At 43.8% G+C, this 21,693-nt stretch overlaps 1 protein-coding gene across 9 annotated transcripts in view; it reads left to right on the forward strand.

The window, feature by feature from the left end:
* The window catches only part of LOC115108758 (receptor-type tyrosine-protein phosphatase F-like), a 388,031-nt gene that overhangs the window by 91,979 nt on the left and 274,359 nt on the right, over nucleotides 1-21,693 (forward strand). For 6 of the 9 annotated variants that reach the window (XM_065009148.1, XM_065009147.1, XM_065009149.1 and 3 more), the window contains exon 1: nucleotides 13,680-14,201. The exons of 1 other annotated variant lie outside the window; for it this stretch is intronic. The gene's annotated coding sequence lies outside the window, so the exon portion shown is untranslated. Of the gene's footprint in view, nucleotides 1-13,678; nucleotides 14,202-21,693 lie in introns of those variants that run through there. 2 more of the 9 variants (XM_065009144.1, XM_065009145.1) reach the window with 2 other exon arrangements.

The following is a 21,693-nucleotide window of genomic DNA, read 5'->3' on the forward strand; positions in this document are numbered from 1 at the left end:
GTGCGCCATCGTGCACCATCGTGCATAAATGTATTTTGTCCCCCCACACCAAACACGATCACGACACGCAGGTAAAAATATCAAAACAAACTCTGAACCAATTACATTCATTTGGGGACAGGTCGAAAAGCATTAAACATTTATGGCAATTTAGCTAGCTAGCTTGCACCTGCTAGCTAATTTGTCCTGGGATATAAACATTGAGTTGTTATTTTACCTGAAATGCACAAGGTCCTCTACTCTGCCAATTAATCCACATAAAACGGTCAACCGAATCGTTTCTAGTCATCTCTCCTCCTTTCCGGCCTTTTCTTCTCTTGACTTTATATTGCGATTGGCAACTTTCACAAATTAGGTGCATTACCGCCACGACCTTGTTCGTCTTTCAGTCACCCACGTGGGTATAACCAATGAGGAGATGGCACGTGGGCATCTGCTTCTATAAACCAATGAGGAGATGGGAGAGGCAGGACTTCTGCGTCACAAATAGAACTGACTTCTATTTTAGCCCTTGGCAACGCAGACGCTCGTTGGCGCACGCGAGCAGTGTGGATGCAATAATTGAATAATATAGATTTGTAAATGTATTTTGCAACGTGACGCGACTGCTGTAGTCAGCCTGTTACAGTTCACTCTAGTGGGCTGGCTGATCGTTATGAAGGTGAAGGTTATGCATAGCAATGTAGATACTAACACAGGTTTCAAGGCTACTTTCTTCCTCAATCTGCTGCTGATGAATATCAATATTCTTTGCTAGCTTTACATTTAAGAATGATTTTCTGTTGATTGAATTACAACAACTACAGAGCCAGAGTGAATGGTGGTATCAGACAGAGGTCAGCAACAGGCTGGTTGAGAAGCCTGCAGTGGTGTGGGATGTGCTGAGCTGGGCTGTTCAGGGCTGTGCTGAGCTGGGCTGTTCAGGGCTGGGCTGTGCTGAGCTGGGCTGTTCAGGGCCGGGTTGTGCTGGGCTGGGTTGGGTTGAGCTGGGCAGGGCTGGGTTGAGCTAGGCTGGTCTAGTCTGGGCTGGGTTGAGCTGGGTTGAGCTAGGCTGGACTAGTCTGGGCTCGCCCATTTTAAGAAATGTGTGAGTCAGTGCAACCATTGTGCCTCTCATCTGTGACAGAGAGCCAACAGCAAGCCTTGAGACAGAATCCCAGTGTGCTGGAAGAAACTGCATCCGTAATTAGAGCAAGAACATTTGAATGCATTCTGTGGATGATAATGGCACACCCCAGCATCCCACAGCATCCCTCTGCATCCCACAGTATCACACAGCCCTAGCATACATCTACCACGACCCCTGTGTCCTCTCTAACCTCATACAGACGCTTCATCTCTCCTTCCCTCCCAACTCACATCCCTCCCTCCCTCCCTCCCTCCCTCCCTCCCTCCCTCCCTCCCTCCCTCCCTCCCTCTATCCATCCCTCCCTCCATCCCTCCCCTCTATCCATCCCTCCCTCCCTTTATCCCTCCCTCCCTCCCTCCCTCCATCCATCCCTCCCTCTCTCTATCCCTCCCTCTCTCTATCCATCCTCAATTAGTACTTGAATAAATTGCAGGCTCTGAAGGAAAGGGAAAACATGGCTTGCCTTAAACAGTCTTGTCCATAGTTGTCAGTTTAATGTACTAAGATTTTCAGGGGTAAACTAAACTTTTCGTAGAAAGGAGGCATTACCCAGGCAACTTTCAGCCATTTTGGTGCCACAACAGCCTTTCCTTTCCATGGGAGAGCATCTTCAGCTGGCTGAAAGTGAACAGCAGGATCTAAAAGACAGGAGGTCTGCTGGAACAGCTAGAGGAGCTGCTGCAATGGCATTGGTCAGATGGCCCAGTCCCTTCTCATAGTCTCATAAGGGTTTGAAAACAAAATAGATTCATTGAAAGGCTTACTGTCAGGTCAGGATTAGATTAACCCTAAAATAAAAAGTTTAAAAAAAAGAAAATAATTTATTTAAAAAAATTACTTCTGTATACTTCTTATCAGTCTCTGGTACTGTCCCCTGAGGGAATATCTTACTTTAAAGTATTTTTACTTAAGTACTTTACACCACTGGATATAGGGACACTTCTTCTCCACACAGCAAGGCTGCCCATGACAGCTGACACAGAGCAGTACCTTGCTAGCTGCTTTGCCTTTGTCCTATGCAATCTGAAGGCCACATACTGTCAGCCTATGTACATGGTCAAGACTCCCAAATATCACACACACACACACACACACACACACACACACACACACACACACACACACACACACACACACACACACACACACACACACACACACAGTCTACTAACCTCTGTGACCTCACTGCGCTGCCTGTCTTCATCCTTTTTGTTATTCATTCTGTTTGTTTTTAGACGAGGGGCTCTTTGTACATCTCATCTCTCTTCTCTTCTCTTTCTTCTCTCTTCTCCTCTCCTTTCTTCTCTCTCTTCTCCTCTCTTCTCCTTTCTTCTCTCTCTTCTCCTCTCTTCTCCTCTCTTCTCTTCTCCTCTCCTCTCTTCTCTCTCTTCTCCTCTCTTCTCCTTTCTTCTCTTCTCTCTCTTCTCTTCTCCTCTCTTCTCTTCTCTCTCTTCTCTTCTCCTTTCTTCTCTTCTCCTCTTCTCCTTTCTTCTCCTCTCCTCTCTTCTCTTCTCTCTTCTCTTCTCCTCTCCTCTCTTCTCTTCTCCTCTCTTCTCCTCTCCTCTCTTCTCTCTCTTCTCCTCTCCTCTCTTCTCCTCTCTTCTCCTCTCCTCTCTTCTCTCTTCTCTCTCTTCTCTCTCTTATCCTCTCTTCTCTTCTCCTCTCTTCTCCTCTCCTCTCTTCTCTCTTCTCTCTCTTCTCCTCTCTTCTCCTCTCCTCTCTTCTCCTCTCCTCTCTTCTCTGTTCTCTCTCTTCTCCTCTCTTCTCCTCTCTTCTCCTCTCCTCTCTTCTCTCTTCTCTCTCTTCTCCTCTCTTCTCTTCTCCTCTCTTCTCCTCTCCTCTCTTCTCTCTCCTCTCTCTTCTCTCTCTTCTCCTCTCCTCTCTTCTCCTCTCCTCTCTTCTCTCTTCCCTCTCTTCTCCTCTCTTCTCTTCTCCTCTCTTCTCCTCTCCTCTCTTGTCTCTTCTCTCTCTTCTCCTCTCTTCTCTTCTCCTCTCTTCTCCTCTCCTCTCTTCTCCTCTCCTCTCTTCACTCTTCTCTCTCTTCTCCTCTCTTCTGTTCTCCTCTCTTCTCCTCTCCTCTCTTCTCCTCTCTTCTCTTCTCTCTTCTCCTCTCTTCTCCTCTCCTCTCTTCTCCTCTCCTCTCTTCTCTCTCTCTCTCTTCTCCTCTCTTCTCTTCTCCTCTCTTCTCCTCTCCTCTCTTCTCTTCTCTTCTCCTCTCCTCTCTTCTCTCTTCTCTCTCTTCTCCTCTCCTCTCTTCTCCTCTCCTCTCTTCTCTCTTCTCTCTCTTCTCCTCTCTTCTCTTCTCCTCTCTTCTCCTCTCCTCTCTTGTCTCTTCTCTCTCTTCTCCTCTCTTCTCTTCTCCTCTCTTCACTCTTCTTTCTCTTCTCCTCTCTTCTGTTCTCCTCTCTTCTCCTCTCCTCTCTTCTCCTCTCTTCTCTTCTCTCTTCTCCTCTCTTCTCTTCTCCTCTCTTCTCCTCTCTTCTCTCTTCTCTCTCTTCTCCTCTCTTCTCTTCTCCTCTCTTCTCCTCTCCTCTCTTCTCTCTTCTCCTCTCTTCTCTTCTCCTCTCTTCTCCTCTCCTCTCCTCTCCTCTCCTCTCCTCTCTTCTCTTCTCCTCTCTTCTTCTCTCCTCTCTTCTCTCTTCTCTCTCTTCTCCTCTCTTCTCTTCTCCTCTCTTCTCCTCTCCTCTCTTCTCTCTTCTCTCTCTTCTCCTCTCTTCTCCTCTCCTCTCTTCTCTCTTCTCTCTCTTCTCCTCTCTTCTCTTCTCCTATCTTCTCCTCTCCTCTCTTCTCTCTTCTCTCTCTTCTCCTCTCTTCTCTCTTCTCTCTCTTCTCTCCTTTCTTCTCTCTCTTCTCCTCTCTCTTCTCTTTTCTCTCTCTTCTCCTCTCTTCTCTCTCTCCTCTCCTCTCTTCTCTCTCTTCTCCTCTCTTCTCTTCTCCTCTCTTCTCCTCTCCTCTCTTCACTCTTCTTTCTCTTCTCCTCTCTTCTGTTCTCCTCTCTTCTCCTCTCCTCTCTTCTCCTCTCTTCTCTTCTCTCTTCTCCTCTCTTCTCTTCTCCTCTCTTCTCCTCTCTTCTCTCTTCTCTCTCTTCTCCTCTCTTCTCTTCTCCTCTCTTCTCCTCTCCTCTCTTCTCTCTTCTCCTCTCTTCTCTTCTCCTCTCTTCTCCTCTCCTCTCCTCTCCTCTCCTCTCTTCTCTTCTCCTCTCTTCTTCTCTCCTCTCTTCTCTCTTCTCTCTCTTCTCCTCTCTTCTCTTCTCCTCTCTTCTCCTCTCCTCTCTTCTCTCTCTTCTCCTCTCTTCTCCTCTCCTCTCTTCTCTCTTCTCTCTCTTCTCCTCTCTTCTCTTCTCCTCTCTTCTCCTCTCCTCTCTTCTCTCTTCTCTCTCTTCTCCTCTCCTCTCTTCTCTCTTCTCTCTCTTCTCCTCTCTTCTCTTCTCCTATCTTCTCCTCTCCTCTCTTCTCTCTTCTCTCTCTTCTCCTCTCTTCTCTCTTCTCTCTCTTCTCTCCTTTCTTCTCTCTCTTCTCCTCTCTCTTCTCTTTTCTCTCTCTTCTCCTCTCTTCTCTCTCTCCTCTCCTCTCTTCTCTCTCTTCTCCTCTCTTCTCTTCTCCTCTCTTCTCCTCTCCTCTCTTCTCTCTTCTTTCTCTTCTCCTCTCTTCTGTTCTCCTCTCTTCTCCTCTCCTCTCTTCTCCTCTCTTCTCTTCTCTCTTCTCCTCTCTTCTCTTCTCCTCTCTTCTCCTCTCTTCTCTCTTCTCTCTCTTCTCCTCTCTTCTCTTCTCCTCTCTTCTCCTCTCCTCTCTTCTCTCTTCTCTCTCTTCTCTTCTCTCTCTTCTCCTCTCCTCTCCTCTCCTCTCCTCTCTTCTCTTCTCCTCTCTTCTTCTCTCCTCTCTTCTCTCTTCTCTCTCTTCTCCTCTCTTCTCTTCTCCTCTCTTCTCCTCTCCTCTCTTCTCTCTCTTCTCCTCTCTTCTCCTCTCCTCTCTTCTCTCTCTTCTCTCTCTTCTCCTCTCTTCTCTTCTCTCTCTTCTCCTCTCCTCTCTTCTCTCTTCTCTCTCTTCTTCTCTCTCTCTTCTCTCTTCTCTCTCTTCTCCTCTCTTCTCTTCTCTATCTTCTCCTCTCCTCTCTTCTCTCTTCTCTCTCTTCTCCTCTCTTCTCTCTCTCTTCTCTCCTTCTCTTCTCTCTCTTCTCTCTCTTCTCTCTTCTCTTTTTCTCTCTCTTCTCCTCTCTTCTCTCTCTCCTCTCCTCTCTTCTCTCTCTTCTCCTCTCTTCTCTCTTCTCTCTCTTCTCTCTCTTCTCTCCTCTCTTCTCTCTCTTCTATCTCCTCTCTTCTCTCTCTTCTCTCCTCTCTTATCTCTTCCCCTCTCCTCTTGTTATATTCATTCTGTTCATTTCTTTTTAGAAAAAGAGTGTCTCTTTGTTCATCTCTTCTCCTCTTCTCTTTTCTCTTCTCTCTCTTCTCCTCTCTTCTCTGCTCCTCTGGCCAGTCAGCTGAACATTCTTTAATTGTCCTCAGAAGAATAAAAGAAGTCTGAATGTTTAAAGGTATTTTGTTTGTTCTGTGTTCTCCCTGTGTTTCAGCTGACTGAGAAACAACAGGGTATTAGAACGCAGCAGAGCCAGTCAGAGAGCATAGGATGATGCTCATAATGAATAATGTTAGCTCACTGTGTGTGTGTGTGTGTGTGTGTGTGTGTGTGTGTGTGTTCTCATATTGAATTATGTTAGCTAACAGGGAGAGGAGGATAATAAATAACACAGCACCACAAAGCCAACAGTTGAACAGGCAGGAGTCCTGACGCACTCAGACACATACACACACACAACATGAAAAGTGTGTGTGCCTGCTCCATCCATGTGTGTGTGTCTACCCATACCTGCCTCGACTAATGCAGCTTGTAAGGGAAGAGAGGGAGAGAACCTATAGAAAAGCATGGTGATCAGTTGCCTCTGTATGATCATGTATTTCAACAGAGGAAGAAAAGATCTCACCCATCACTTACCACAGCAGAGACAACAGAGAGGAAGACAAGCTGAAGGTGCCCTGGTTGGTAGACTGGGTGAATGTCAACTTCTGCCCACCCACTCCTCTGACAGCCAAGCTCTCAGGGAAGCGTGTGTGTGCGTGTGCGTGTGAGAGTGCGTTCATGCAATGTGTGTTTTCCCATGTGTGCATGATGACTAGGCTGTGGGGCATGTGTGTGTTCCTCTGTACCTCCTCAGCCCTGTTTAGTCAGTTCGTGTGCTGAGCAGAGCTGGAGGAGAGAGAGGAGAGCAGATGCTCTGGCTTTGCCCAACGTGCCTTTACATTGACACATTTCCTTTTTTAATTCAGCTATTTAAATGCATCTCCAGTTTTTCAATACCTCCTGGGATAACCCATGAAAAATGATTTGTTGTCTGCATTCTGCTCCATGCACAATGGTACATAGGACAATAACACACACTGCTAGTCATCCTAGCTAGAAGAATGGAGAACAGTAAACATTACACAAAGTTCCAAAAGAATAAAGACATGTCAAGTGTCATATTATGTAAACTCAGCAAAAAAAGAAACAGCCCTTTTTCAGGACCCTGTCTTTCAAAGATAATTCGTAAAAATCTAAATAACTTCAAAGATCTTTATTGTAAAGGGTTTAACCTCTAGCGACGAGCAATCCCGTATCCGGGAGCGTAATAATAGCCTCAAGCGCATTACCATAACGCAACGTTTCCTATTCATGAAAATCGCAAATGAAATGAAATAAATATATTCAAACACAAGCTTAGCCTTTTGTTAACAACACTGTCATCTCAGAATTTCAAAATATGCGTTACAGCCAACGCTAGACAAGCATTTGTGTAAGTTTAGCATGGCATAATGCTATGCTAGGCTGTGCTGGCAGCAGGCAACATTTTCACAAAAATAAGAAAAGCAACCAAATTAAATCATTTACCTTTGAAGAACTTCAGATGCTTTCACTCAGGAGACTCCCAGTTAGATAGCAAATGTTCCTTTTTTCCAAAAATAATATTTTTGTAGGCGAAAAACGTCACGTTTGTTCATCCTGCTTGGCTGAGAAATCGACCGAAAATACTTATAACTATAAAGCCAAACTTTTTTCAAAATTTGCTCCATAATATCGACAGAAACACGGCAAACGTTGTTTAGGATCCATCCTCAAAGTGTTTTTAACATATGTATTCAATAATATATCCGTGGAGGCAATTGGTTTCTCATAAGAAACGATTGGAAAAATGGCTACCTCAGTATTTTACGCAAGTTTTTCTCCGGGAGACACCATGCGTCCACTCGCCCTATATGGTCTCTTACAGCCATTCTCCAATGGAAATGCCTAAAAAGATGTCACAATGCTGCAGACACCTTGGGGAAAACGTGGAAAACGTAAGCTGAATCCTAGCTCCTTCACAGCCATATAAGGAGTCAATGGCATGAGGCGGTTTTAAAAAATGCGGCACTTCCTGATTGGATTTCTATCTGGGTTTCGCCTGTAACATCAGTTCTGTGGCACTCACAGACAATATCTTTGCAGTTTTGGAAACGTCAGAGTGTTTTCTTTCAAAAATTGTCAATGATATGCATAGTCGAGCATCTTTTCGTGACAAAATATCTTGTTTAAAACGGGAATGTTTTTCATCCAAAAATTAAAATAGCGCCCCCTATATCCAAGAAGTTAAACACTGTTTCCCATGCTTGTTCAATGAACCATAAACAGTTAATGAACATGCACCTGTGGAATGGTCGGTAAGACACTAACAGCTTACAGATGGTAGGCAATTAACTTCTCAGTTATGAAAACTTAGGACACTAAAGAGGCCTTTCTACTGACTCTGAAAAACACCAAAAGAAAGATGCCCAGGGTCCCTGCTTATCTGTGTGAACGTGCCTTAGGCATGCTGCAAGGAGGCATGGGGACTGCAGATGTGGCCAGGGCAATACATTGCAATGTCCGTACTGTGAAACGCCTAAGACAGCGCTACAGGGAGACAGGATGGACAGCTGATCGTCCTCACAGTGGCAGACCACCAGTAACAACACCTGCACAGGATCGGTACATCCGAAAATCACACCTACAGGACAGGTACAAGATGGCAACAACAACTGCCCATGTTTCACCAGGAACTCACAATCCCTCCATCAATGCTCAGACTGTCCACAATAGACTGAGAGAGGCTGGACTGAGGGCTTGTAGGCCTGTTGTAAGGCAAGTCCTCACCAGACATCACCGGCAACAATGTCGCCTATGGACACAAACCCACCGTCGCTGGACCAGACAGGACTGGCAAAAAGTGCTCTTCACTGACGAGTTGTGGTTTTATCTCACCAATTGGTGATGGTCTGATTCACGTTTATCATCAAAGGAATGAGCGTTACACGAGGCCTGGACTCTGGAGTGGGATCGATTTGGAGGTGGAGGGTCCATCATGGTCGTCATGGGGCGGTGTGTCACAGCATCATCAGACTGAGCTTGTTGTCATTGCAGGCAATCTCAACGTTGTGCGTTACAGGAAAGACATCCTCCTCCCTCATGTAGTACCCTTCCTGCAGGCTCATCTTGACATGACCCTCAAACATGACAATGCCACCAGCCATACTGCTCGTTCTGTGCGTGATTTCCTGCTAGACAGGAATGTCAGTGTTCTGCCATGGCCAACGAAGAGCCCGGATCTCAATCCCATTGAGCACGTCTGGGACCTGTTGGATCGGAGGGTGAGGGCTAGGGCCATTCCCCTCAGAAATGTCCACGAACTTGCAGGTGCCTTGGTGGAAGAGTGGGGTAACATCTCACAGCAAGAACTGGCAAATCTGGTGCAGTCCATGAGGAGGAGATGCACTGCAGTACTTAATGCAGCTGGTGGCCACACCAGATACTGACTGTTACTTTTGATTTGGACTCCCCCTTTGTTCAGGGATACATTATTCCATTTCTGTTAGTCACATGTCTGTGGAACCTGTTCAGTTTATGTCTCAGTTGTTGAATCTTGTTATGCTCATACAAATATTTATTTTGCTGAAAATAAAAGCAGTCGACAGTGAGAGGACGTTTATTTTTTTGCTGAGTTTATATATACAGTGCTGTAATGATTTGCAAATAGTTAAAGTACGAAAGGGAAAATAAATAAACATAAATATAGGTTGTATTTACAATGGTGTTTATTCTTCACTGGTTGCCCTTTTCTTGTGACAACATGTCACATATCTTGCTGCTGTGATGGCACACTGTGGTATTTCACCCAGTAGATATGGGAGTTTATCAAAATTGGATTTGTTTTCAAATTCTTTGTGTGTCTGTGTAATCTGAGGGAAATATGTGTCTCTAATATGGTCATACATTAGCAGGAGGTTAGGAAGTGCAGCTCAGTTTCCACCTTCTCTCTCCCTCTGCCTCTGCCTCTCCCGCTCTCTCTCTCCGTCTTTGTCTGTCTCTCGCTCTCTATCCTCTCTCTCTATCCTCTCTCTCTGTCTCTCTCTGTCTCTCTCTCTCTCCTCTCTCTCTGTCTCTCTCTCCGTCTCTGTCTCTCTCTCTCTATCCTCTCTCTCTGTCTCTCTCTGTCTCTCTCTCTATTCTCTCTCTATCCTCTCTCTCTGTTTCTCTCTCTGTTTCTCTCTCTCCGTCTCTCTCCGTCTCTCTCTGTCTCTCTCTCTGTCTCTCTCTCTATCCTCTCTCTCTGTTTCTCTCTCTCTCTGTCTCTCTCTCTATCCTCGCTCTCTGTCTCTCTCTCTCTCTGTCTCTCTCTATCCTCTCTCTCTGTCTCTCTCTGTCTCTCTCTCTATTCTCTCTCTATCATCTCTCTCTGTTTCTCTCTCCGTTTCTCTCTCTCCGTCTCTCTCCGTCTCTCTCTGTCTTTCTCTCTATCCTCTCTCTCTGTTTCTCTCTCTGTCTCTCTCCGTCTCTCTCCGTCCCTCTCTGTCTCTCTCTGTGTCTCTCTCTCTCTATCCTCTCTCTCTGTTTCTCTCTCCGTTTCTCTCTCTCCGTCTCTCTCCGTCTCTCTCTGTCTCTCTCTCTATCCTCTCTCTCTGTTTCTCTCTCTGTTTCTCTCTCACTATCGTTCTCTCCGTTTCTCTCTCACTATCGTTCTCTCTGTTTCTCTCTCACTCTATCGTTATCTCTCTTTCTCTCTCACTCTCTATCGTTATCTCTCTGTTTCTCTCTCACTCTATCGTTATCTCTCTGTCTCTCTCTCACTCTCAGGATCTTTGGAATTTCATTCCATTTAAAGGCTGTTTTTAACCCTAGCCCTCCAGTAATGAAAGGTCTCTGTGAACACTCGTCTTTTAGTGGCACATAGTGAGTTAATAGCCACTCAACATAATGGCGAGAATTAAGGACGACATTAGCTAGCTTGTGAGTGTGCCTATTTACAGTTCCCAAAATGTATGTGTGTGTGTGTGTGTGTGTGTGTGTGTGTGTGTGTGGGGGGGTGTCTATCATTCAATTCAATGTAATTGTTTGATCACGTATCCTTGCTTTAGTAAGTTGCAGCATAACTGTAGGCATGGGAGGTAGTGTTCCTCTTCACAGATGACTGGATTTCCTCCTGACACATTGTTTTTGAAAGCATGATTATGAGACGGTCATTAACCAGCCCTTCACGCTACTTATCAAGCGGACCTGTGTGTGTGTGTTTGCGTGTGTGTGTGTGTGTGTGTGCATGTGCGTCTGCGTTAGTGTGTGCCTGAGTCAGCGTTTCCGTTAGGAAAATGAGGCGCCTGACGTGACCAGCAGCATTTTAATTTAACGGACATTTAAGAAAATGACTGGACCCATATGCATTGGGTGCGTAACCTGATGAAGGCGTCCACCACGGTGCTCAGAATGACAGAAATCACATGTAGATCATGGTAATTAATCTTAACAGAACAGGCAAGTCGAGGATGTGTGTTGTTCTTACCGTGCACTTTGAAGATGTTAGAATAACTGTCCACATTTACTTTTCCTCACAAACAAGATGAGTAACAAACAGAAAAATCACCTTATGTCAATCTACTATCCCCCATAGTAGGAAAAATTCACCTATTCTATTGGTCAGCTTGTCGAGAAAGAAATAGGGACAGTTGTGGGATGAGAGATCCCAAATTTATACCACCATATTTATTTTTTTACATTTTATTTCACCTTTTTTAACCAGGTAGGCAGGTTGAGAACAAGTTCTCATTTACAATTGCGACCTGGCCAAGATAAAGCAAAGCAGTTCGACACATACAACAACACAGAGTTACACATGGAATAAACAAACATACAGTCAATAATACAGTAGAAAAATAAGTCTATATACGATGTGAGCAAATGAGGTGAGATAAGGGAGGTAAAACAAGGCAAAAAAAGTCCATGGTGGCAAAGTAAATACAATATAGCAAGTAAAACACTGGAATGGTAGATTTACAGTGGAAGAATGTGCAAAGTAGAGATAGAAATAATAGGGTGCAAAGGAACAAAATAAATAAATACAGTAGGGGGAGAGGTAGTTGTTTGGGCTAAATTATAGATGGGCTATGTACAGGTGCAGTAATTTGTGAGCTGCTCTGACAGCTGGTGCTTAAAGCTAGTGAGGGAGATAAGTGTTTCCACTGGGCCTAAGCTATAGACAAAACATAGGAAAAGCAAGAAAGCTGATGCAACAGATCAGAACGTTTAGCTTAAAATGTTGAGAAACTATTATTTCTTCACATTATAAGTGCAGCAATGTGCACAAGACAGCAGCCATTTAGAAAGAGGGGAGATGTGATATGTAACAACTACATGGGTTTCTAATATGACTAGGATGTGTTTTTGGCTACTGGACAATGAAAGAAAGTTGATATAAAAGAATTGCCGCCACGGATATGGTTTGATTTCGGCTACTTTTAACACATACCTCAAAATATGTAGTAAAACGTTCAGGTTTCAAACAATTATTCTGCCTCCAGGTCATTGCAAAGTGGTGTGTGACGTGTTGATGAAAACTGCCTTCCGTTGCCTGTGTATTTGCTGGAGCAGATTTCCAGCTCAAAGGCTCTGTGTCTGTATGCTGTATACGTGTGATGAATAAGATACATAACAAATATACGGTACACGTGCCAATTTCATTTCACTAAATTATGCAAATTAACCAATAGACTGATAAGCATTACCATTCAAATCGGCTGGTATTTTCGTCAATGAATAGGCAAAAAAATAAAATCAGAGTGGGATGGATTGTTTCTTCACCTGGACAATTGGATGGCGCCAATTTTAATTATTGGCTTTTCTATTTTTTTATAGTCCAAAAGCCGGCTATTACTGGCTAATGGAAACCCTGGCCTGTGTGTGTATGTGTGTGTATGTGTGTGTATGTGTGTGTGTGTGTGTGTGTGCATGTGTGGGCGTGTGTGTCCATGTAATTGGAATGGGGGAAGAAATGCCACCAGCCTCATCTGCTTCCTTTGCCAGGTGGTCATTCACACACACACACACACACACACACACACACACACACACACACTTTCATGTTCCATGTTTCTTTCGACCCAGTGAAATTGTATGGAGCTCATTTTTCTGGCATTGTTAATCTGTCTGTGAGTAATGTGAGAAGTTTGAAAATGTGTTGTGTGATATTAGGATGTAATGAATCCTCCTCTCAATGCCCCCGTGGGAGTATGACCATGACATCTCTCAGGAGTATTACAGCTGGGCTTTGTTTCAGTTCGGCTTGAGAGAGAGAGAGAGAGAGGGGTTGTAGATGCAGTAGATGCTGCTGTTACCAGACCTATGTTCAAATAATATTTGCAGTCTAAGGTTAATTCTGTGCTAAGCGATCACAACCAAGCTCAAGGAAACAAAGAAATGCGTGCTGTTTTAGTTCAGCTTGACTGACAGACATACATGAACTGTACAGGCTGCAGGAAACAGGTTGAAAGTGAAAACGGACAGGGAGGGTTATTCTACGTTCAGTTGAAGCACCACTCAGTCATAAGCAATCAGTAGTGCCACGCTCAAATAAACACAGGAATGCACTCTCACTAGCTCCTTCAACTCAAGAAAATATGCTTTGGATAAAAGTTTGCAGCAATAACACCCCACTGGGCACACACTGGTTGACTCAACATTGTTTCCACGTCATTTCAATGAAATTACGTTGATCCCACGTGGAATAAAAGCTGAATTGACGTCTGTGCCCAGTGGGACACTTCTTGAATGGTCTTTAGCTTTATAATAGCTATTTTATTCGTTCAGACAGGTTGAGTTTGAACTGAAAATGAATGTTCCTTTTAAACTCTTTCACCTCACAAACCGGATTAGCAGTACAGCTGGTTAGAGAGAGTCCGTATTCATGTTTTCAAACAAATAACGACTCCTCCATAGTCAGCAACACAACCTAACCTGAATCCCCTTCCCCACCCCCACTCTCTGTCTGTCTCTCCTTCCCTTTTGTTCTGGCGCCAGGTGAAGTGGGAGAGAGGGGGAAGGTCTGGCTCTACCTGTGTAGAATAAAACTTGTCAACAAACCCTCCAATTGGCCAAGGCCCCATTACAACCCATCCCCCAAAATGCTGTCTGAAACTCAACACCTGTGACATCATACTAGGGCATTGGCTGTGGCTGGGCTGGCCTGTTCAGAGCTCAGTGGGTATTCAGTTGAGAGTGTCTCAGGAGACATCGAGCTCCAGTGACCCCAGCAAGACTCCCAGGATTCAGTGGAATCTCTATAGATGGTGGCCTGGTCACACAGCACAGCAAGGAGACCAGGATTCAGTGGAATCTCTATGGACGGTGGCCTGTTCACACAGCACAGCAAGGAGACCAGGCATTGTCAGGCAGTTAGAGAAGCTCCCGCCAGAGGAGTTAGACTAGAGAGCAGTTCATTTGAAGTGCTGCAACCCTCCTTGTTTCCCTACTTCTTTGCCTCCACCTGTAGCGGCTAGCCCCAACCACCCGGGCTATTTCACACGCTCTCTCTTTCTCTCTCTGGGACTGCAGACTGACTGAGCTTTTATGCTAAAGGACTAAAGGATTTTGCGTGGAGTCTTTTAGTATTTGTTTTAGGAATAATATCACAAGTTTTAAAGACGATCATTTTCCTGGTGAGTTTCTTTCACTGTGTACTTTTCAGTTGGACCTTGAAATGGGTAAGTGTGTCTCTTCACCGCGCTTCGCTTTGTTGTTCAGAAAATAGATTTTATAAAGAAGAAGTGGTCACATGTAAATCATACTATGGAAAGTTGGTCTTCTGTATAAAAATTAGTATTTGCTGTACAGAGGTTCATTTAGATGAATTTGATATTTTGTGGTTAAAGCGATTCTCACAGTTTCCTAGGTGCTACATTATCTAGAGCCAGATTTGTCTTGTTTGTATGGAAAATTCCAACCTCAATTGTTTCTGTCCATTAACAAAGTTCCCCCACCTGTTCAAAGTAAACAAACACACACAAAGCAATCACAGAATGTTGACTAAAAGCCTATCGCCTCTCATAGTTGTTTTTGCCCTGAGCTACCAGTACTATGGTGAGTCGCCAAGCTGACAGTTTGTGTGTGACTGTGAGCATGTAGAGGCTGGGGGCCTGTGTGTGTTCTCCACGAGGGCCCCGTCTCCCACTGTAATCTCAGTATACTGAACCCAAGGCCAGTATCTATATTTTGCCTGTATTTTTTTATGTAACAGCCTCAGTTTTAGAAAATAAGCTGTATTTGTTAAGTGAGCATTATTGTAGGAAAGTGAAGAATCTGTAATAAAGCTTCATATTGTGCCTGGATGAACATTCTCAAGATAATAAATCAAGCCATAATTTCCTTTAATGTTCAGCATGAAAATAATAAACTGTAAGTGGCTTAATTAGTCAGTCATTTTTTTTTGTAGCTGGTTGTGGGTCGTTCCACGAAATCACGAAATGAGTGCCTTTTGCGTCCCTGTGTTATTTTAAGTAGAAATTGTGCAGTAATTATACATTCTAAAAGCCTGTTATATTAACTTGCGTGCCCTTTAATCTGGACCACATGAAAAAGTCAATAAATCAGTTTTTTTATATGATTAAAGACTTGCTAAAGTGCCAAAATGTTGCATTTTGTCATGTCCCTCCACTTAACCCCAACGTTTCTCCAGGTTTTCACAGTCATTGTCAAGCCCTAGTGATGTTCTTGCTCTGACATAGTCATTTCTGAAGATTATTTCTGATTAGTGATTTATTTTAAGGTAAAAAAACAACAACCTGTCCCTCATTTTAAGGTCAACCCTGTTACGTGAACTGAACTGTCATTTTAATATGGTGAAACTATTCCTTTTAAATATTATTATTTTATAAAGAAACATTCACCATCTAATAGTTAATGGTAGTGTAAAAGCAGGTGAGCTAGTTGTACTCTTTTTGGCCATTTTCTGGTGTTTTGTGGTGGAAAACCGAGCGGTCAAGTATAACAAGTCAACCCTGTTACACATAGACAGGCTAGAAATGTTTGAACAATTTCAATTAATTTGTGACGCTTGCATTCAATTGCCACTCCCTGTTGCCCACAACACGCTTCCATTCCCCCTGTCACAAGGGGATTCATGGCTGACTGAAATAAAATAATCAACAATGTTACGGTCAATCATGCTACGGTCAACCATGTTACTTTATTTGAAACTTACTATAGTCTTTTTTTTACCTGTTGAGATGGGAGAACTCGTTTTTTTACCTGTTGAGATGGGAGAACTCATTTTTTTACCTGTTGAGATGGGAGAACTCATTTTTTTACCTGTTGAGATGGGAGAACTCATTGTTTTACCTGTTGAGATGGGAGAACTCATTGTTTTACCTGTTGAGATGGGAGAACTCATTATTTTACCTGTTGAGATGGGAGAACTCATTGTTTTACCTGTTGAGATGGGAGAACTCATTGTTTTACCTGTTGAGATGGAAGAACTCATTATTTTACCTGTTGAGATGGGAGAACTCATTATTTTACCTGTTGAGATGGAAGAACTCATTATTTTACCTGTTGAGATGGGAGAACTCATTATTTTACCTGTTGAGATGGGAGAACTCATTTTTTTAACCTGTTGAGATGGAAGAACTCATTATTTTATTAAGTTTGAACATGTTCTGTTTATGACAGAATGTTTAAATTTGGTGAAAAAAAATACAAGTCATGAAGTCACAGTACTCAAAAGGCAGCCAATTGGTGGAATGACCCTTGTAGTAAAATAAAAGGACAATATGAATGTTCCATTGAAAGAACAAAAACAAGCAGGTCTTTCCAAGTATGAATTTCATTCTTATCTTAAAGAAAATAGTCAATTTTCTATGAACTCATGAACCCTTCTTTCATAGTTCGTGCCATAACCACGGGAATATGTTTGGGGATGTTTTTTGTTGCGCTACAGAAGGCTATTCGGTCCGCTAATACAGGACTAATAAAGGCCCAGTGACCTGCACATTTTTTAAATATAGATCATTTTTCGTGATTTCAATTTTCAATTTTTTTTCTGCAGCTCCCCCAGCACCCCTACTTCCTGCGGCTATGGATAGTGCACTACATCAGAGATAACGTGTCTTTTGGTGAGCATGTACTTAAACCTGCTCACCTAAACAAGCTGTCTGTCTTGCTTTGTTCACCAGAGAGCTAGGAGCCTCTCAAGGGAGTGATTACATTTCAGCAGCTAGGCTTATGGTTATGTCCCAAAAGGTACCCTATTCCCTATGTAGTGCACTTCTTTTGACCAGGGCCCATAGGAAATAGGGTGCCATTTGGGATATACAACCTACGTCTTTCAATCAGACTATTGTCAGCAAGCTAATCCCACAGTCCCTCTCTACTGTCGGTTAGTCATTCATTTACACAGTCACCATTTACCTCTTAGTGGCCTACATGTTGCTACACCTCGCTCCTATTCATAATGACACTGTGTGTGTGTGTGTGTGTGTGTGTGTGTGTGTGTGTGTGTGTGTGTGTGTGTGTGTGTGTGTGTGTGTGTGTGTGTGTATGTTTGTGTATGTGTGTGTGTGAAAGTAGCAACAAGAAAGGAAAAGAGACAACAAAGCAGGTGGCCCCTAGCTAACAGAGAAAATAGGAAAAATCCCTCAATAAAAAAAAGATTCCAGACAGGCAGTGGAAAACTCTAACCTGCTACTCTCTCTCTCTCTCTCTCTGTCTCTCTCTCTCTCTCTCTCTGTCTCTCTCTCTCTCTCTCTCTCTCTCTCTTCCTAAAGCCCTTTAAATTCAAAGGGGTTTATTGGCATGGGAGACAAATGTTGAAATAGATCATTAACAAAAGTGACAGGAAACATTACAGTCACAAGTTTCAAAGGAATAGACACATTTCAAATGTCATATTATGGCTATGTACAGTGTCACGACGATGTGCTAAATATGGGTTGTATTTACAATGTTCTTCACTGGTTGCCCTTACTGCGCTCTCTCTCTCTCTCTCTCTTTCTCTCTCTCTCTAACCTCTTTCTCCCCCTATACCAGCAGCTCAGACCTTTCTGCCCCAGAATGACCAGCTCAGATTGGGGCTATTGTTAGGGAGCTGCTAGGGGTCTTCACCTTATCACTTTCTCCCTCCCCACCCATATGGTCCTATGACCTCTGCATTCTGCTCTTTATGAGTTGCTGCAGGGTGGATTCTTCAGGGCAATAGCCTAGTCTTTTACTGCCCCCACCTTCTCTAGTCACGTCTCCCGAAGTGTACTACTTTTGACCAGAGCCCTATGTGCCCTTAACAGCGGCGGTGAGAAGACACTATATGGGCCCTGGTCAAAAACAGTGCACTATATAGGGAATAGGGTACCATTTGGGATGCAGGCCTGTGACCCCCCCTCACCCCATTTGCCTCTCTCGTCCACCCTGGCCCCCAGTCCGGCGCCATACAGCAGGAATCTGAGAGGAGGCTTTGCTGTGCTCACGGCAGGTTAATTGCATTTCAGATTCCTCCACTAATGGAGCTAATCCCGTCTTTGTGTGTCTTCAACTCCGGATCTTTGCTGTTTGCTGTGTCATTGTATTGTAGCAGGTATTCATTGATTATTGTTGAGGCTTTGGAGGCTATGTTCTCGTTCTAGTCTTGTTGTGTTTGGTGTATATAGTCCTCCACAGGGTTATTAGTGAGTGCAATCACACAAAGAGAGACACTTATGAGATTTATACACACACACACACACAAACACACATTTTTTTGTGTTTTGTTCTTGTTCCATGTTTTGTTTGGATGTTTTCCTTCACAGGGGTTAGTAGCTGTGGCTCAGTTTATAGAGCATGAGGCTTGTAACACCAGTGTCTTTGGTTCAATTCCCATGGGTGACCAGTATGAAAATGTATGCACTCAATCTGAGACTTACACAGATACATAATTAAGGACACACACACATAGGTTGTAGCCTGGGGTTTAAGTCGAGCATTTTACCACATTTGAATGTGGATCAAACACATTTCTCTGTAACACTAGTGATTTGGTTTTCTTATGAAGGCAGTCTATCTGTTTGTTTCTGTGCTCTTTGAAGTTTGGATTCAAAGTCCTGTCCCGCCTTAGAAGAAGAGTTCAAAATAGAATAATTGAATCACTGTTGGATTTTCTAGCTTCAGTTATTTAGGGTGTCATTCATGGTTAGTCCTGCGTCCCAAATTGCATCCTATTCCCTATATAGAGCACTACTTTTGTAATCCCCCAAAAATGTTTTGTGCTTCAAAAGTAGTGCACTATGTAGAGAATGGGGTGGCATTTGGGACGCAGTCACTGTCTGACTCCTTCTCAGTCAACTTCAACTCTGTGTGTGGCCACATGTGTGTGTGATATGTGTGTGTGGCCAAATGTGTGTGTGATATGTGAAACAGAATCTTCACCCATGCCATTTTGAAAAAGTGAATCTATTGCTCTTGTTTTGTCTGAAATGACGGCCCCCACCTGGCAGTTGGACACTCCAATTAGTGATGATCCGTCTCATGCTTGTCAATATATGGTCTATCTTTTATAAACTAGTGTTCGTCCCATTCTAAACCACAAAGGAACCTGTTAGTGTTCCTGTAAGGTAGTGAACCCGTGTGGCTATAGAGTGTCTACAGGAGCAGATGCTCGTTTGTGGTTGAGGCTCTCTGAACTCACTCAACTCATTTGCCTAAAGGAAAAATGTTTTTTATCTCCCACGTCTTGACACTACTATTGATATGGAGGTTAGTATCAGTGTATCAGGGAGCCACTCCACCATGTCTCCCTTCTACTTAATTTCCTCTTCAAGTCTGTTGGCTACTGGGGATCCTCTCTATCATGTCATCTTCATTTCCTCTTCAAGTCTGTTGGCTACTGGGGATCCTCTCTATCATGTCATCTTCATTTCCTCTTCAAGTCTGTTGGCTACTGGGGATCCTCTCTATCATGTCATCTTCATTTCCTCTTCAAGTCTGTTGGCTACTGGGGATCCTCTCTATCATGTCATCTTCATTTTCTCTTCAAGTCTGTTGCCCACCTCAGCAACAGGAGAGACCTTGATGTATCTTTTAAGTGTTGAAATGAAATGTGATGCGATGGCCCAACCTGTGGGTCGTCACACAGTCCGCAATGTAGCCTGAATACCGCGTCTAGTCTGGCTCTACCGGTTCACTGCCCTAACTGGACATCTGTAAGCCCTGGCTATGTCCCAAACGGCACCCTATCCTCTATATAGTGCACTGCTTTTAACCAGAGGGCTAGTGCTCTACAAAGTGACTAGGGTGCCATTTGGCATGAATACTAGGCTCCATCCAGAGAGAGGAGGAGGAGTCCTGTCCAGACATGCCCTGTGAATGCAGAGATAGAAGGCTGTGATGACAGGATTTGTGTCCTGAGAGAAGACAGGCATGCTCCATGTTCACTTCACAAGCCTTGGCAGATGGCAAGCGTGACAATAAGGTACTGTATGGGGGGAGGGGATGGATTCCTTAAGTGTCTGTGTCATCATTCATGTATGATTCATGTGTCCTGAAAACCTTTTCTGACTTTTCTCACAAATGATACATGTAGGCAAAGCATTTTAGGCTATTTAGGCTTTATTTGACTATTATTGGTAGTTAGCTAGCTACATCGAAGCAGAGCAGAATCGTGTATTTGCTTATTGATGATAGCTATAACCAGGAGAGAATTGTGTTAATATAATGCATATAGAATGCAAATATAATGCTGATCCTGGCTATGGACACGTTGAGTGACAGAGTGCCACGGCTGAGCCACAGGCTGAGAGGGACCTGCCTCTGTAATGTGACACATGTCTCCTGGAGTGAGTCCATGAGAGAATGTGTCACCCAGGCTGTGTGTGTGTCCATGCGTGTGTGTGCTGTGACCCTTCACGTCCCTGCTACGCCCAACCACAGTCTGAAAGACAAGGGGGATTAGCAGAGTTTGTATGTAACAGTGTTTATTAACCCAGTCAAGTGTCCAGCTGTCATTGAAGGATATGTCACCTAAAATGCCATGTTGCCTGGCCCATGGAACTAACAGCTGGCCAATCAAGGACCTAGATTTGGGATTGTCAATTGTTAAATCCACTTCAATCAGTGTAGATAAAGGGCAGGAGTCAGGTAGAAAAAAGGATTTTAAGCCTTAAGACATGGATTGTGTATGTGTGCCATTCAGAGGGTGGATTGGCAAGACAAAAGATTTAAGTGCCATTGAACGGGGTACAATAGTATCTGCCAGACGCACCGGTTTGAGTGTGTCAAGAACTGCAACGCTGCTGGGTTTTTCATGCTCAAAAGTTGCCCATGTGTATAAAGAATGGTGCCCCACCCGAAGGACATCCAAACAACTTGACACAACTATGGGAAGCATTGGAGTCAACATGGGCCAGCATCCCTGTGGAACGCCTTCGACACCTTGTAGAGTCCATGTCCTGACGAACTGAGGATGTTCTGATGGCAAAAAGGGGTGTAATTAAATTTTACGAAGGAGTTTCTAATGAACATTCAGTGTACAACTTACCAGGTGTAAATATAAGGCTTGTCATATTAGCATAGGGGGCAGATTAGGATGTGACACATGAAAGGAAAAACCTTTGTTAGCGATTACAGCATCGCCATAGGGGACAGAATCATATTTGATTTCAACACTTGGCGTGAAACTAAATTGGAATAGATTCCATGTTATCTCATTTCCACATGCACTGTACATTAAAGACATAGCTTTACATGCACACACCAGATACATACGTCTCCAATCTGTGCTTGTTTCCCAGTACAAACCTGTTTTCACATAAAGTAGGCCACAACACACACTAGCAACTCTGTCTAAACAATATGTGCATTGTGTTTCCTTAGTCACCCATCTAATGCTGACAGACTGTTGCCTTATGTAAATCAGCCTTGGAACAGAAGCCTTTAAAGTCTCTCTCTGCGCTGTGTGTGATGTCCCAGCCTTCCTGCACAGCGCCACACTGCAGGTTAAAACCCGGCTCTCTTTGGAGTGGCTCGCCACTGTGACGTTAGTCCTGTTCAACCCTGGTACATTATAATTGCTTCTCTTTTGTTATCAGGTCACATGATCTGGCTTCAACACTGTTTGTGTTTAATGAATAACAGAAATATAATGTAACACACTGATTTTTTTGGCCCCAACACAACATTGATTTTCCTTGATTTGGTCCCAGTCCTCGCTGTGCTGCTCTGTAGCTCCACATGGCC

The sequence above is a fragment of the Oncorhynchus nerka genome, linkage group LG24 (assembly GCF_034236695.1).
Source record: "Oncorhynchus nerka isolate Pitt River linkage group LG24, Oner_Uvic_2.0, whole genome shotgun sequence".
In the NCBI taxonomy this organism is placed as follows: Eukaryota; Metazoa; Chordata; class Actinopteri; order Salmoniformes; family Salmonidae; genus Oncorhynchus; species Oncorhynchus nerka.